Source organism: Marmota monax, unplaced genomic scaffold (assembly GCF_021218885.2).
Source record: "Marmota monax isolate L192 unplaced genomic scaffold, Marmota_monax_Labrador192_F-V1.1 WCK01_AAM20220418_F8-fsc00017, whole genome shotgun sequence".
In the NCBI taxonomy this organism is placed as follows: Eukaryota; Metazoa; Chordata; class Mammalia; order Rodentia; family Sciuridae; genus Marmota; species Marmota monax.
The window spans coordinates 2,812,113-2,826,712 of record NW_026695241.1 but is presented as its reverse complement, the minus strand read 5'-3'; the positions used below and the strand labels follow the sequence as shown (position 1 = coordinate 2,826,712).

General features: G+C 52.2%; 1 long non-coding RNA gene across 1 annotated transcript; it reads left to right on the top strand.

The window, feature by feature from the left end:
- Positions 1-6,475: 6,475 nt before the first annotated feature.
- Positions 6,476-13,949, top strand: LOC124090388 (uncharacterized). The gene is made up of 2 exons (XR_006851085.2): positions 6,476-13,373; positions 13,576-13,949. It is a non-coding gene; the product is annotated as an uncharacterized LOC124090388 (long non-coding RNA).
- Positions 13,950-14,600: the final 651 nt, after the last annotated feature.

Below are 14,600 nucleotides of genomic sequence, written 5' to 3'. Positions count from 1 at the left end.
AGGCTGTCGTCCTGACAATGACTCTACAACCCCCAGATCACCTTTGTCATCCAGGGAAGTGTGACACCTGGGGGTCCTTCTCCCTCATCCCTCGTTGCTGCTTGTGTGATTTCTCTTGGGCTTCAAACTCTCAGCTCTGTCACTGTAGCTCATGGGGAGTCATTCTGGGAAGAAGGACTGAGGAGCGACGAACAGAGGGTTAGGGGCATGGTTTCCCTCAGGGGCAACAGGAATCCAGGTGCATCAATGCTAGTGATCATTCCAGAAATCCAGGAAGTCTCTGCCTATTGTGTTTTTTGTTGTGCTGAAGTGATGAGGCCACAGTTGGGTTTTGTTTCCTTCCCTGGCTTCTCTGCATTTTCCAACTTGTCCTTAAGGAGCAGGTACTACATAGAGCTAACTTTCAAGCATTTAAAATGAAATGAAATTCTTATGTTTAGTTGTATCGCCTACAGAGGCACATGTGGACGGTGCTAGAACCTCCCAGGCCCACTGATCCTGCGGTGGAATCACAGTGCCTCCGTGGGCCGATTTTCAGTTGTTTTCATAATGAACTCCAGTGAGCAGAGAAACCACTCAGGTTCTCCTGTCCCGGAGCTGTCACAGGACCCAGCACCACGAGGCCCCAGAAGAGGTGTACGCGTGGTTTTCCTCTCTTTGGAATGCTGCTTTTAGCCAACACCTAACTCTCACCCCAAAAGCCATATAGAAAAGGTGATCCAGTGAGGACTTCTTGGAAGGAGGTGGCCCTGGCTCAGGCCATACCTGGTTCAGCTTTGAACCGAAGAACCTGTGACCCAGACCAAAGAGGTTGTGTGCATGAGGGGCTCCAGAGCCCCCAGGATCTGAGAGAGACTGGAGGCCCCTGAGCACCCCTTCCTCACTCAGGGAGCAAGGCTCGCCTGTCACAGTGTGTAGGGGTCACATGTGACCAGACTAGCTGAGCAACCTCAGTGCCCAGGCTGCAGATGGGCCCCAGGTGGAAGGATGGGCTGAAGCCAGGGCAGGTGGTCCCATCGCGGCAGAGGCTGCCAAGGTAGAGGACAAGGGCCAGCCAGGTGGATGCTGACCCAGAATCTGGGCTGCACTCTTGGCTTGGGAGGAAGAGTCCTGCCTGCTAATGACAGGGCGAGGCCTGTGTGAGTCCTGTGGTCCCCGCCCGCCAGCCTGTCTCAAACCCTCTCACAGCTCCAGGACAACTCCTACAGGAGGCATGCAGCGGCTGTCCCAGGCAAGGATGCCACTGGGTGACACAGGTGGCACTGAGGATGGCTGAATCCAGACAATGCTCAAAGGCCAGTAGGATGCAGGCAGAGGGCAGCCCCAGGTGGACTGCAGGCCACACAGGAGCTAAGTCTTGGTGAGGAGCTGCCCACCCAGGCAGGCAGAGGAGCTTTGCAGGATGGGAGGGGTGGAGAGATGGCCATGGGAGGCCCAGCCCCCTCCCAGGGCCCATCAGGGGACCTTGGCCTAGACTTGAGGCCAATACCTGTAGATGGAAAGATCAGAGCCCCATGGGTGTGGGCCTGGTGTCTGTGGGGGCTAGGAGGGTGCAGGTGACTGTCCAGCCTGGGGTTCTGCTATAAATTGTGGATCAGAGACACTGGCCTGAGGCCCAGGAGGGGCCTGATGTTTCTCTTACATCACTGCCTTGTGTGGGGTGAGAGGAGAGCTAGGAATCTTCAGTCTCACCCTTCCTCCTCGTTTCTCCCAGGTACAGAACCTATGCGTAAACTAGGGACATGTTCATATGCCCCAGATTGGCTCCGAGAGCCTGGATCCGGTGGAACACAGGAGAACAGGATATAAGCCATACCTGGTAAAAGAAAACCGCTGATCTCACCTGGGAAGCCTTCGTAGATGCGGCTCTGCTGAGGGAGCTCTCGCCCTCGGTCCTGACCCGCAGAACTCCTTGCTGCACAGACCAGCGAGTCCGAGAACCGCAGCCCAGAGGAAGCCAGAGAATGGTGCCTGCTGAAACCTGGTGAGGGAGCTCTAATGAGCTTCTCTGGAGGATTCTGGTGAACATCAGAGTTGGGAATCTCTGCTCTAAAGCAAGGAAGTCCCACAGATGCTTATGGAACCACCCAGTACATCTATAAAGCACTGAGCTTCTCCCCCCTCCAGGTAGCAAGACAGGCTGGAGAGCCGTGGTGATGGAGACCATGAGGTGCTGGCGGGAGTGGACCAGGGAACACTCTGAGAATCCAGGACAGACCACCCCGGAGGAGCCCCCTCATGCTGGCCACAGCACCACTGCAGCTCAGCGGGGAGAGGCTGGTCCTCTCAACGAACAGTGCTAGAACCCCTGGATGTCCACTGGGGGGAACTCACCGTGACCTTTTCACTCTCTATATAGAAATCAATGTAAGAAAGTACAAGCCTGAGTGTGAATGGCCTTGGATTGGCCTATGCAAAACCAATGACATTCATCGTTTTTTTTTTGTTTGTTTGTTTGTTTTTTACCGAAAGCCCCAAGATTATCAAAACAGTCAACTTCTAGGAGAAAATATAGTAGACTATTTTCTTGACCTTGATATGGGCAAAAACTTCCTAAATAGCACAAAAGAAGTACTAACCATAAAAAAAAATGTATCAGTTGAACTTTATTAAGAATTTTCTTCATCAGAGTGCCCCCAAGAGCCAGGCACACACTTATAATCCCAGCTACTTGGGAGGTTGAGGCAGGAGGATTGCAAGTTTGAGGTTAGTCTCAGCAACTTAGCAAGACCCTGTCTCAAAATTTAAAAAATAAAAAGGACTGGGCATGTAGCTCAGTGGTACAGCACCCCTGGATTCAGTCCCCAGTGGGAAAAAGAAAGGAAAGAAAAGAAACTCACCTAAGAGAGGTCAAAGGTAAGTCAGAGACTGCGGATGGTACTTACACCTTGTGATAAAGGACTCAGGCCTGATTTTAGATCAATAAGAAAAAGACAATGTTAAAAATAGGCAAAGATTTGAATAGCTCCTTCACAAAAGAAGGGATCCCAGTGACCGTGAAAAGGTGCTTGACAGTCATCAGGAACATGCAAAATAAAACCACAACAAGATACCATGACACACCTAGGAAAATAGCTGAAATTAAAAGGGCTGACGGGGCGGGGTGGAGCAAGCGTGCCCTGTTCTTGTACAGCAGGTGGGGGCGTGGCCCAGCACAAATGCTTTGGAAAATTGCTTGGCAGGAACCACAAACACAGTTGCTTGCCCTTTAACCCATTCCTCACACCCCAGGGCCCATCCCAATTAAAATCGGGCTTGTGGGTTCATGGAGACCCTTCCTTTGTTGAATTAAGCTCCAACTGGGGAGCTTAACCGATACATAATGCTAATGAACAAATGATTGATTTTAAGAGAAAATTAACATCAGCAACAAGTTCCTGGTGACCTGCAAGAAATTTTAGTACAAAAATAATGAAAACCTTTCCAAACAAAAATCTAAGCTAATAAGAAAAAATGGAAGAGAAATATAATAATAGATCACGACAATTTAGGAAGCATTTTGTAAACAGAAAAAGCAAAATCAAAAAGGAACTCACAGGGCTGGGGTTGTGGCTCATGGTAGAACGCTTGCCTGGCATGTGTGAGGCATGGGGTTCGATCCCCAGCAGCACATAAAAATAGAAAACAAATAAAATAAAGGTATTGCATCCATCTGCAACTAAAAATAAAATCATATATTAAAAAAGGAACTCACACCCAAGCCAGCCTTTCAAAAGGTGAACAATATTATAAATGTTATGGGAAACAAATGGCTCCAAAAATAAAATTGGGAAATAAAACTTAAAAGAATTGGAGGAAATCTGCTTATAATGTTAAATGAGAAAGAACTTCATAAATACAAACACACAAGCCAGAAATCAAAGAAAACATGCACATATTGTTCTTACAGAATGTCTTAAACTCTACAGCGTGCACAAGATCAAAATGCATGGGAAACTGGAGCACATGTGCAAGATAAGGCACTAATGTTCTCAGCAATGCAAATGCTTACACACAGTGATGCTACCGCATTCTCAGAGCAAAGGGGAAGAGTGTGGGAAATACACTTCAATTTTCTTCCTCCTCCTCCTCCTCCTTCTCCACCTCCTCCTCCTGCTGCTCCTCCTCTTCTTCTTTTTCATTCCCTTTATCTTGTTTTCTCCTTCCTTTTGGAAGTCATGTTGCAGTGCACTTTCCTACATAGTTAGTAGATACATTTACTGATGGATTTTATGTGTTTTTCACAGTGACTCTTCTTCTGATCCTGCGCTTCTAGATCCATTTTGCATATGAGAAAACTGAGGTTCTGACAACCATATTTATTAGCAGACCTAGGACTTGGAAAGCAGGTCTCCTGGCTCTGGAATGCTCATTCAAGCATGGCTCTCCAAGGCCATAAGGCAAGCTGTGGCCGTGGCATTTTGACAGTCAACACTGACTCATACAACTGCTGCCCAGATTGGCGCTCCAGGCCCTGGGCCAGGCATGGAAGGGACACAGGCTGTCTGTCTGTCTGAGTGATCTCCTGGGCCCTTGGTTGTCTCTCCTAAGACAGAACACTCCCTCCACCCTCTCTCAACTTGGGCTGACCCCACAGACCCTCTTTTCTCCTCGGGTTGCTTCCTTGACCTCCCCAGATCCCGGAGCTCCCTTCTCCTGGTCCTCTTTCTGCCCCAGTCCTGCAGCCTCCGGGTTCTGCTGTGTTCCCCTCGACTCCCAGCCCCACATGCCTCCTCCACAAACTGGGTGGGCTTCTGCCACACCTGCTGATCCTGCCTCTGCGGTCTCCTTCCACCCTCACCCCCACTGGCTCAGTAGAGGCCTTGTGGACTCCACACCCAGATAGCCACACCCTGGACTTCACTTCCTCACCCTTGGAAGGCTCAGCCCTGCTTTTTTCCTCCCATCCCACCCAAGTGCCTGGGCACCGTGCTAGATACAGGTGGGTGCTGTGTAAAACCTTTGAAGGGGGCTTGGCTTGCAGAACCCCAAGTGCTTGGCACCCAGTATACCTCTTGGAGTTAGATGAAGTGCACTGCTCAGGAAACAGGTGACACCCTCTAGTCCACCCCCGATTCCGTGGACTGATCCCTGTGATGTCTTTGGGTGGAATCATACCTCCGCATTCCTTCCTGGGGGCAAGGGAGGAGTAGGTATGAGTCCCTAGCACTGCTGTGTTATACCAGCTGCCTGGCACAGATGTTCACATGGCACCAGCCCCTCCTCCCAGGAGCAGGCTGACAGCAGGCAGTTGGCCCCCAACCCCAAGCTCTGACAGGTCCCCGCACAGGGGGCCTGGGTTAGGATTCAGAAGACCTATAATGTACCAAGTGACTGGGGAAACCATACTTTGCTCTAGTTCTCAGTTTATCCACCTGCATAATGGGCAACAGGAAATTGCATTGGCTCTATGGCTTTCTGAGGGGGCCGACCTTTTGGAAGTCATGCTGTCAATCAGTTTCACTTAAACTAATACAGACCCAAGTCTGGGCTAAATGTCATTCTAGCCAGGGCTAGATTCTGGGATAATAACAGAATATGTAAGAATAGAACACTCCAGGAAAATAATATGGGAGGAAATTTAAATTGAAAATTTAATTAATTGAAATTGCAAAATAAAAAGTCCTTGTTTGACTACAGTTTTGAGTTAAGACCATCAATTTGATTTTAGCAGTGTGCATGGTTACGTGTGCACACATACACATACACAAACTCATACACACACGCACACGCGCACACACACACACACACACATACACATACCTGTGCAGGCACTGTGCAAAAATCTAACTTTTAGTCAAAGCAGATTGCACAGCTGAAGTCTGGGATAGTGAGTGGGATGTTGACTAGCACATGGCTATCCAGTGGAGGCACATCCTCTTGAGAATATCTTAATGTAAAAAAATTAAATGTGGATACCTCTAGTGGAAAAAACTTGGGAGAAGTTAGAGGGAAAACTGGGGTTGTCCCCACAATCCCACCTAAAGCCATCACCTAGCTTCGGGAGGGCTCGGCCTGATCCGATGGTTCGCGCAGCTTGGCACGGAGCAGGGCTGGCCCCATCTCTGAGCCACTTGGCTGCCCGGAAACCACACCCATCTCCCTCACGTGCCCTCCCCTTCCGCCTCTTCTGCTTCCTTCCAAGTTGGCAAAACTAGAGTTGAAACATGGATCAAGTGTCTAGAACATGCCAGAAGTCAGCCACATGTGGGGCAGAGAAAAAGAGCCCCAGGTCCCCTCCCTCATGAGCTCATGGACCAGGAAGGGACAGACTGCTGCTGGTTCTGGGCACCAGTTCCCCGTCAGACGCCCAGAAGTCCCTGGGCGTCTGCGAGCATCTGCGAGCGATGCTCCTTAGTGACCCAGGAGGGAAGGAGGACTTCCTGGAGCAGGCCAGGTCAGTCTGTCTGAAGGGAAGGCTGAGCTTCCCTGCTCGGTTCCAGCAGCCCAGCATGCTGGAGAGGTGGCCTTGGCAAAGCCACAAAGGCTACAGGAAGTCGCGGGCAGGGTCAGCCTTCGGTGTCCTCCCTCTCTAAGACCCTGAGCGAACCTAGGAATGTTCCAGCACAGATACAGCCAGCGCAGGCTGGTTCCCTCCAGTCTTCCTCCCGGAGCCTTGGCGGCCCCCTGCCAAATGCCACATGCACATTCCACCTGCCTGGAAACTGGGCCAGCAGTAAGGTGGAGCCCTCCGGTGTCACAGACAGAGGAACAGACATTCCACGGCGTTCCTGGCCACGTCCCTCACTTCTTGGCAAACTCTCCTATCACACTGACCCAGGGCCAGAGAGGGGAGAAGAGGAGCAGGTCAGAGACGAGGCGGGGGAGAGGACTGGACAGGGAGGGGCAGGGCTCACGCCGGACCCCGATGCAGGGACACGTGGAGTTCAGCAAGGTCCTCCAACCTGGCCCAGGCAGCCGCCTCAGAGGGACTGAGCGGGGAGGGAGGTCCCACCGTCACAGCAGGCTTACTGCTGCATCCGTGCATCTGCTGAGCCACCCCACCCAGGCGATGTCACCTCTCTGTGCCCCACTGTTCCCCTCTGTCTGATGGGATTACTGAGGTGCTCATGTCACCCCCTTTCCCAGGTGCTAACGATGCTATCAAGCACAGTGGCTGATTCGAAGGAAGCAAATTAAAAATAATTAGTAATAATCCTCGTAATAGTGATATTGGTGAGTGATTAATAGTGGTAGTCATGATGATGCGGGCAGTGAGCTGTATGGAGCTGTATGTCCCCTCCTGTACGTAGTCCATGTGTGTTATGAATCCTGCCACAGGCCCTGGAGAAGGCCATCAAAAAGATGTGCACTTTAAACACATAACCAGACTGCAGGAGGAGAAGCTAAGAGAGCTGAGATTGGCAGAGGAAAAGAGGTTCCCATTTCCTGCACGTCAGTTAAGGGCGGGGAAAGCTCATTTCTGAGTTTTCAGGAAAACAGAAGGGCCCATCCCAGGGCTGGGAAGCCAAGCAGCCTGGGGAGAAGGGTAAAGAAACGTGCAGACGGATGTGTCTGTTCCCCAGGATGCTCCATGCACTCTCGGATGGGCTCAAGACCAGCCACCAGCCAGTAGCACAAGAGTGAGGAACGGCACCCAGGGCACTCGGGATGCAGTCATCAAATATCTCACCCTGCAGGTAGGCGGGAAGATTCCCTTCACCCGTCCTTGTTTCCAAGACTGTCCAGGATGCGAGGAAGAAGGCTGGCGAAACCAAGCAGCGCAGCTAAGTAGGTCACATTTATTGCAAAGCTCTTCTCTGAGCTGCCAAAGCTCACGGATACCAGATGGCCCTTTCAGAGAGGCCTGCCTCTGTGACCTGGGACTAAACAAAGATGAGTGCTTTGGAGAAAGAATATACGGATTGAAAATTATTCTTGCTAAAATGTAAATGACTGATATCAGGAAAGCAATGGGAGATACCAGAAATCGGAGGGAAAGATTACGGAGCAGACAAATGGAGAGGTGCAGACCAGAGAATTCTATCTGGAATCAGAAAACCAGATGTGCTACTTCCCAGCCTCCTTGGTCTCCCGGGATCTTGATCTCCTCACCTGTGGAGCTGGGGAAATGCTTGTAAACTGAGTGACGGAACTGATGACAATGAAGGAACAATATAAACCACCACCGTTCACGCACAGGCTGCTCTGTGATTTGGGGATTTCACTAGGTCCCCAACAACTGGACCAGGGCTTTCATTTATTTCCCTTTAAAAAAAAAGTAATGGATGCTCAGATGGAAATCTGTGATGTAGGATTGAAGTCGCGTCCTCCAGTGAGGTTTTCGGGGGTCGGGTGAGCTGGCTGGTGGGGACTGCAGCCGTGCACCAAGTTTCTGATGTGCCTTGAGTCCAGGGGTGATTCTCCCCCTTGAGGGAGCAGCCCACAAGCCATTTGGTGGCTCCCAGGTCCTGGCTGCTGAACGGTGGTGTGGCTTGAGAAGGGTAGCCTGGTGCAGAGCCGTCATGTCTCGGTGCCCAGCCTGCTCACCTGCAAGAAGGGCTGGGTGACATAATCACCCCACGGCTGGGTGACATAATCCCCGTCAAGCCCGGGGGCTGTGCTGGGCACACAGTGCTCCACGGCGGTTGATTTTGTTATTATTGTCATTATCATTTTATTATCATCACACATAATTTGAATTATTGCTCTGAGATGACACGGATGATGGAATGGGTTGTTTGGGGCAGTGGCTCTGGAGCTCTGGAAAGCAGAGTGTCTCCACAGATGGGGCCACATCACCGCCCCACACCTCCCTGCTCCCAGCCCCAGCTGGCTCCGCCCGGCAGGCTCTGGCAGCCTGGAGCACGCGGGCTCAGGTGACAGGCATGTGCCGCAGGAGTGTGGGCAGAGCTGGACGCCAGAACCCCAGGCGGGCACCTCCAGCCCAGCCCTTGACCTCAGTGACTCACATGCCAGGCATGATGGCGGAGGTGGCATGAGGTTCAGAGCTCCACAGGAGGGGCACAGTGGGCAGGCAGGGTGGCTGGGGACCCCGTGGGGGATTACAGGTAGCTAGCTCTCAAGGGCTAGATTTGGACATCAGGACTTGGGTGGGGTCCTCACAATTTGAGTCCGTACAGCGTCCAGGATCGGGGTCTGCAGGTGGGACCAGATGTTCTCTGAGCCCTCAGGTCTATTTCCAGGAACTCGATCCTGACCAACATAGATGTCTAGAGGGCCGGCAGGAAGTAGAGGGCAGGGTGAGTCCTGGGTGGTAGCAGTTGGTGATGGAGACATGCCTAAGTGGTGAAGTGGTTTGTTTTTTTTTTAACTTTATAAAAAATTTTATTTGTTCTTTTTAGTTATACATGGTAGTAGAGTGCGTTTTGACATATCATACATGCAGTATAACTTCCCATTCTTGTGGATGTGCATGAGGTGGAGTTACACTGGTCATGTATTCATATATGAACACAGGAAAGTGACGTCCAATTCATTCTACTATCTTTCCCATTCCCTTCCCCCTACTCCCCCCCTCTCTCATCTGGTGAACCTCCACTCCTCCCTCCCTCACCCCAACACCTCCTGCCTGTTGTGGGTCATTATCTGCATGTGAGAGAGAACACTGGCCTTTGATTTGGGGGGACTGCCTATTTCACTTAGCATAATAGTCCCCAGGTCCATCCATTTACTGGCAAATGACATAATTTCATTCTTCTTTATGGATGAATAACATTCCATTGTGTCTATATGCTACATTTTCTTTATCCATTCATCTGTTGAAGGGCACTAGGTTGGTTCCACAGTTTGGCTCTTGTGAATTGAGCTGCTGTAAACATTGATGTGGCTGTGTCCCTGTAGTAGGCTGATTTTAAGTTCTGTGAGTATAGACCAAGGAATGGGATAACTGGGTTAAATGGTGGTTCAATTCAAGTTTTCTGAGGAATCTCCATACTGCTTTCCAGAGTGGTTGCACCAACTTGAAGTTCCACCAACAATAGATGGTGAAGTTTTGAATCCATATTCATTGGGGTCAGGGCTTTTGTGGCCGATGGATGGACCTCAGCCCACAGAGTAGGGCGAGACAAGGGCGTGGAGAACAGTTTGACTGAATGTCAGGACCAGGATGTGACCCCAGAGAGGCAGAGGCCAGGTTGAATGGGTGTAGGGTACTCTCTATGGCCAGGGAAATGGGACTTAGGTTGGCAGCCACCTTGGCCACCTGAGTTGGGTTCAGCTCAGATTGGAGTGATCTGTAACGCAGAGCAGGCTGAGGGTGACCCCCTGGTGGATACGCGAAGTGTGTGTGTGTTCCTGCAGGAGAAGCAGAGGACCAAGTGGAGGTGACAGCCACAAGCAGAAGGAGAGCCCAAAGCCACCTGGGTGGCCCCAGGACGGCTTCCCAGAAGAGGCTACCAGTTCCACCTGTGTGCCCCAACCCTGCCCCTGCCCTGAGGTCCAGAGGGGCACCCAGGGAGGGCCTCCACAGGTCCTGTTCTTCCTTTCTGAGTGACTGCCTTAAAATAACATTCTCATGGCCATTTGTCTACCCCCAGTTCCTTCCTTCTCTGGTTTCCACTTTTACACCACACCAGGAGTTTTTCTGTGAACACAACTCCTATTTGATTATTCTCCAGCTCAGAAGCCTTCCATGGCTCCCTACTGCTCATGGAAGGAATCTTCTTAACTTTTCATCTAAGGTTCCCTGCAATATGACCTCTGCTTGAAGACCCTCTTCAAGCTTCTACCCATGCTGAAAATAGTGGAGAATTGGCCATTTATCCTAAATTCTACAAAGATCCTGCCCTGTGCTTTGGATTAGGCTCTGCCAGGAAGCTTTGGTGTCTTTGCCTTCCTTCTGAAGCCAGGCCTGGCCTCCCAGGGCCTGCTCACATGCCCTTCACCCGCCAATCGAGGGCTTCCTGCCTGCAGGGGGTTCTTCCTCCCCCTCACTGGGCTATTGCCTTGTCCTGGGTGCTACATTAGTATGTATTCTTAACATTTTTGTTCATTATTCTCTCTCCCTAAACAGAATTCAAGGGAGCTAAATCTAAGATGGAGAGTGTCCTGCCCCGCCTTGCTCTTCCCCCACACGAGGACCTTGTCCTCCTCCCTTCGTGTTCTCGTTCTGGCTGGGGGACTTGTCCAGCTATTCTCTGCCTGGTGAACCCCAGAGAAGCTCCCCCAGGGTTTCAAGAGGCACCCAAGCTCTCTCCATGGCGCTGTCCCACCCACAGCTCTCTGCGCGTCTGAATTGGCCCTCTCCTGGCTGCTGGTCTTCCTGCCGGGCCCTTGGCTCCCATGTGCAGAGCCTGGGGCTTCCAGCTGCTGTAGCCCTGCTGCCCAGGAAGGACCATGCAGGAGGCCCCAGATGTGTTGGCTGAAGGCAAACCCAGAGCTGGGGAGATGGGGGCAAAGCTGCATACACCTCCAGCCACAGCCACTGGGCGCTGGTGGGCGGAGGGCAGTGTGTGGGAAGGTGCGTGGTGCAAGGTCGGGCAGCCATGGCTGAACACCATCTCTGCTCCCAGCCAGTTAGCTCAGCCCTGGAAAATCACCACAGTGTCCTCATTCTGCAGAGTCTGGATAAGACTCCAGGGATCAGGGGGAAGAGGAGAAGAGGGGCGTGCAGGCCAGCTCCGTCCCATCTCCCAGTGGGGAATCCATCAGCTCACAGCCACCGAGTCGGAGGCCCGCAGCAGGTCCCAGCTGGAGATGGCAGTGCCTCAGAAAGACCTTGGCTGTGGGTGCCAGGATGTGATGCTTCCAGAACTCTCCATGTTCCCTCATCTCTGCCAATTCACAGCCCGGCTTTACTGTCCCCTGCACACTGACTTTCTCCATGGCAGCCAGACCACAATGTGAGGTTCCTGCAGGGAGGAGGCCCCCGGGGTGGAAGCGGGTGAGGATTTTGGGGAAGGCTGCCAGCCCAGGTCTGGTGGTCAGCCCCAGCCACTTCTGGTCAGCAGGGCATTTGAGGGGGCAGGGGCTGGGTCTCCCTGCAGTCCTATGATGCAACAACCCCTGGAAGGTGCGGCAGCTCTTCCCCTGGCTTGGGAAGTGGAAAATCCCAGGGAGGGGCCACGGAGGCACGGATGCTGCTTGGTGAACACAGGTGTGCCGGCAGGGGCAGAAACAGCCCCCAGGCCCCGGCGCCAGCAGAGAGCGCCAGGCTGTGCCTTGCAGTCCCGCTGCCCACTTCCCTGGTGGCCGGTCTTGATCCGGAGCTGTGCAAGGGATGAGAATCCTGAGGAGCGTCAGCCCTTCCTGGCTAAGTCGACACCTCCTGGAGCTGCCACTTGAGCTCTTCCAAGGTCCACACCTTACAGTCTCTGCCTGACCCGTGTCCCTACCCCCACAGCCCGCGTGGTCCCTGTCTGGGTTGGGTGTCCCTCCCTGGACCACATGCCTCTGGACCCAGAGTCAGGCAGGAAGGTGATAAAAGAGCAGCTTCTGCAAGCACCTGAGCCGAGGTGGTTTCTTGGGACAGGAAGGCTACGACGGTGTCACCTCAATCATCATTCACACGTTATCCATTAAAGTGATAAAGTGGGGGAAACGTGGGCGAGGACCTTGTATCAAAGAGAAGGACGCCAAACCTGTGGGTCACGAGCAACCATGAACTTGTCCTTCTGGGGCACGGCACATGGCTCTCTGGGTCCCAAGGACCACAGCCAGTCCTATATCCTCAGTGTGAACGTGAGCACCTGCCACCCCCACACTCCGCCACAGGCTTCAGGTAGGGGACCGTGTCCAGTACAGCCCTGCCCCCAGGTGTGCCTGTCACAGCAAGAGTGCCCACGCACACTGGGGCTGTGTGTGAGCAGCACCCCTCCTGGGTCCCCCCTCCGTCTCCTCCGGGCAATCAGGGCAGCTGTCCCCGTCCCTACGGCAGACATCTTCCACGCTTCTGGCTACGGTGCTCTTTAAATCCACTCACAAACCTCTCTCTGGCACCAGCCGTGTGCCAGCACCGTGCCTGCCCCTGCGGAGCTGAGTCTGGAGTGAGGGAGAATAGAAAGTCACCACATTGTCCCTGTGAGGCTAAGTATTTGGATGCTGGATGCTGGGAGGTGCCTACATCCCTCTGAGGGCTTCTCCTTGGCCTTCCCATACATTGTATGGCTCTTCTTTTCCAGTCTCCCACATCCCCTTTCCCAGTGTTGGAGTGTGTGCCTTCCCCCCAGGGCTGAATTCTTTCCAGACTTTGGGAGAACCTGGGCATCCTGGCTTGGGCCTTCTGCTCTGACCTGGAGCTGCTCCGTTTTGGACGAAGGAACTGGTTCCCAGAGCTGCCAGCTGCTATTCCTCACACCTGCCCGCCCCCTGCCCCTTCCCATACCAGAGGACACCAGGCAGGAGTCTGGCAAGAACGACCCGCCCAGACACCCCAGGGCCTCTGTGATCACCCAGAGAGCTCCGCCCGTGACGCCCGAGTCCTCCAGAGGCAGGTCAGGCTGCAAAGCTGCTTGGAAATGTGTGGGTGGGGAGGGGCCCGCTTGGGTCTCCCAAGCCTCCATGGCCCTGCTTGGGAGAGGAGGGGGGAGTCTAAATAAATGGTGTCCCCAGAGCAAATCGAGTTAAATGTTAGAAACATCCCCAAGTCCTGAAACACCCCAGGCCTGGCTGCAGCTGCAGCTGTGTTTCTCTTAGACGGTGCCAGGAAAGCAAAGATCCTGAGGCTTGATGCCACACCAACCCGGCTGTGAGTCCTGGCTGCAGTCCTGATTGGCTGGATGTGTCTGAACAGCATGTTTAGCTTCTCCTCAACCGTCAGCCTTCCTGAAAATGGACACCATGTACCCTACAGGGCTGCCAGGAAGAGTGATTATGTAAATATTGAGTTGAAGGCTCCAAGGCTATTTTTACCAATAATAGCCAAGTGGATTCTCACGGCCTCTTAGGCTTGTTGTGGAGATCAATGAGGCCATTTGAATGTATTCGGTGGTTTTGTTCTTGGCTTGTATCCCTTGAATCTTGTACATGATGGTAAATAATTATCTGTTGAATAAATGAATGAGTAAGTATCATTTCCTTTGCTAAAATCGCTTGCCTATGACAGAAAAGCCAAGTTTGTTAAATAGCAACAGTCAGAAGGGCTGTAATTGCAAGGTCAATACCTGCCACTCCCGATTCTCCAACTACCAACCTGTTCAGTTTCTTCTCCCCTGTTCACACTCGGAAAGAGCCAGAATCCTTAGCCTTCACCCTAACAATCCTGTCCTTTCTTTATACACTCTGGGACTTATAACACCTGCTTCTTACCCACCTGGCCAGTTGTTATCCAGCTTCAAAATCCAGTTTAGATATCACTTTTTCCAAGTGGTATAATGGTGGTGATGGTGTCAAAGTAATGGTGGTTAGGGTGATAATGGCTGGCGATGGTGATGGTGGAGATAACGGGTATGGTGGGCGGTGATGGTGATGATGGAGATGGTGGTAGTGGTGGTGGTGGTGGCAGTATTGATGGTGATGATGGTGATGGTGGTGATGGAGATGGTGGTTGTGGTGGTGGCGGTCATGGTGGTGTAGTGGTGATAGTGGTGGTATGTTGATAATAATGCTTGTGGTGATGGTGTCAATGATGCAGACACTAAATGAATCCTGACCCTAATAATTATTTAATTGTGATCAAAAAGATAAAGTACTGTATTATATTCCCTTTCTTTCTTCTAAAA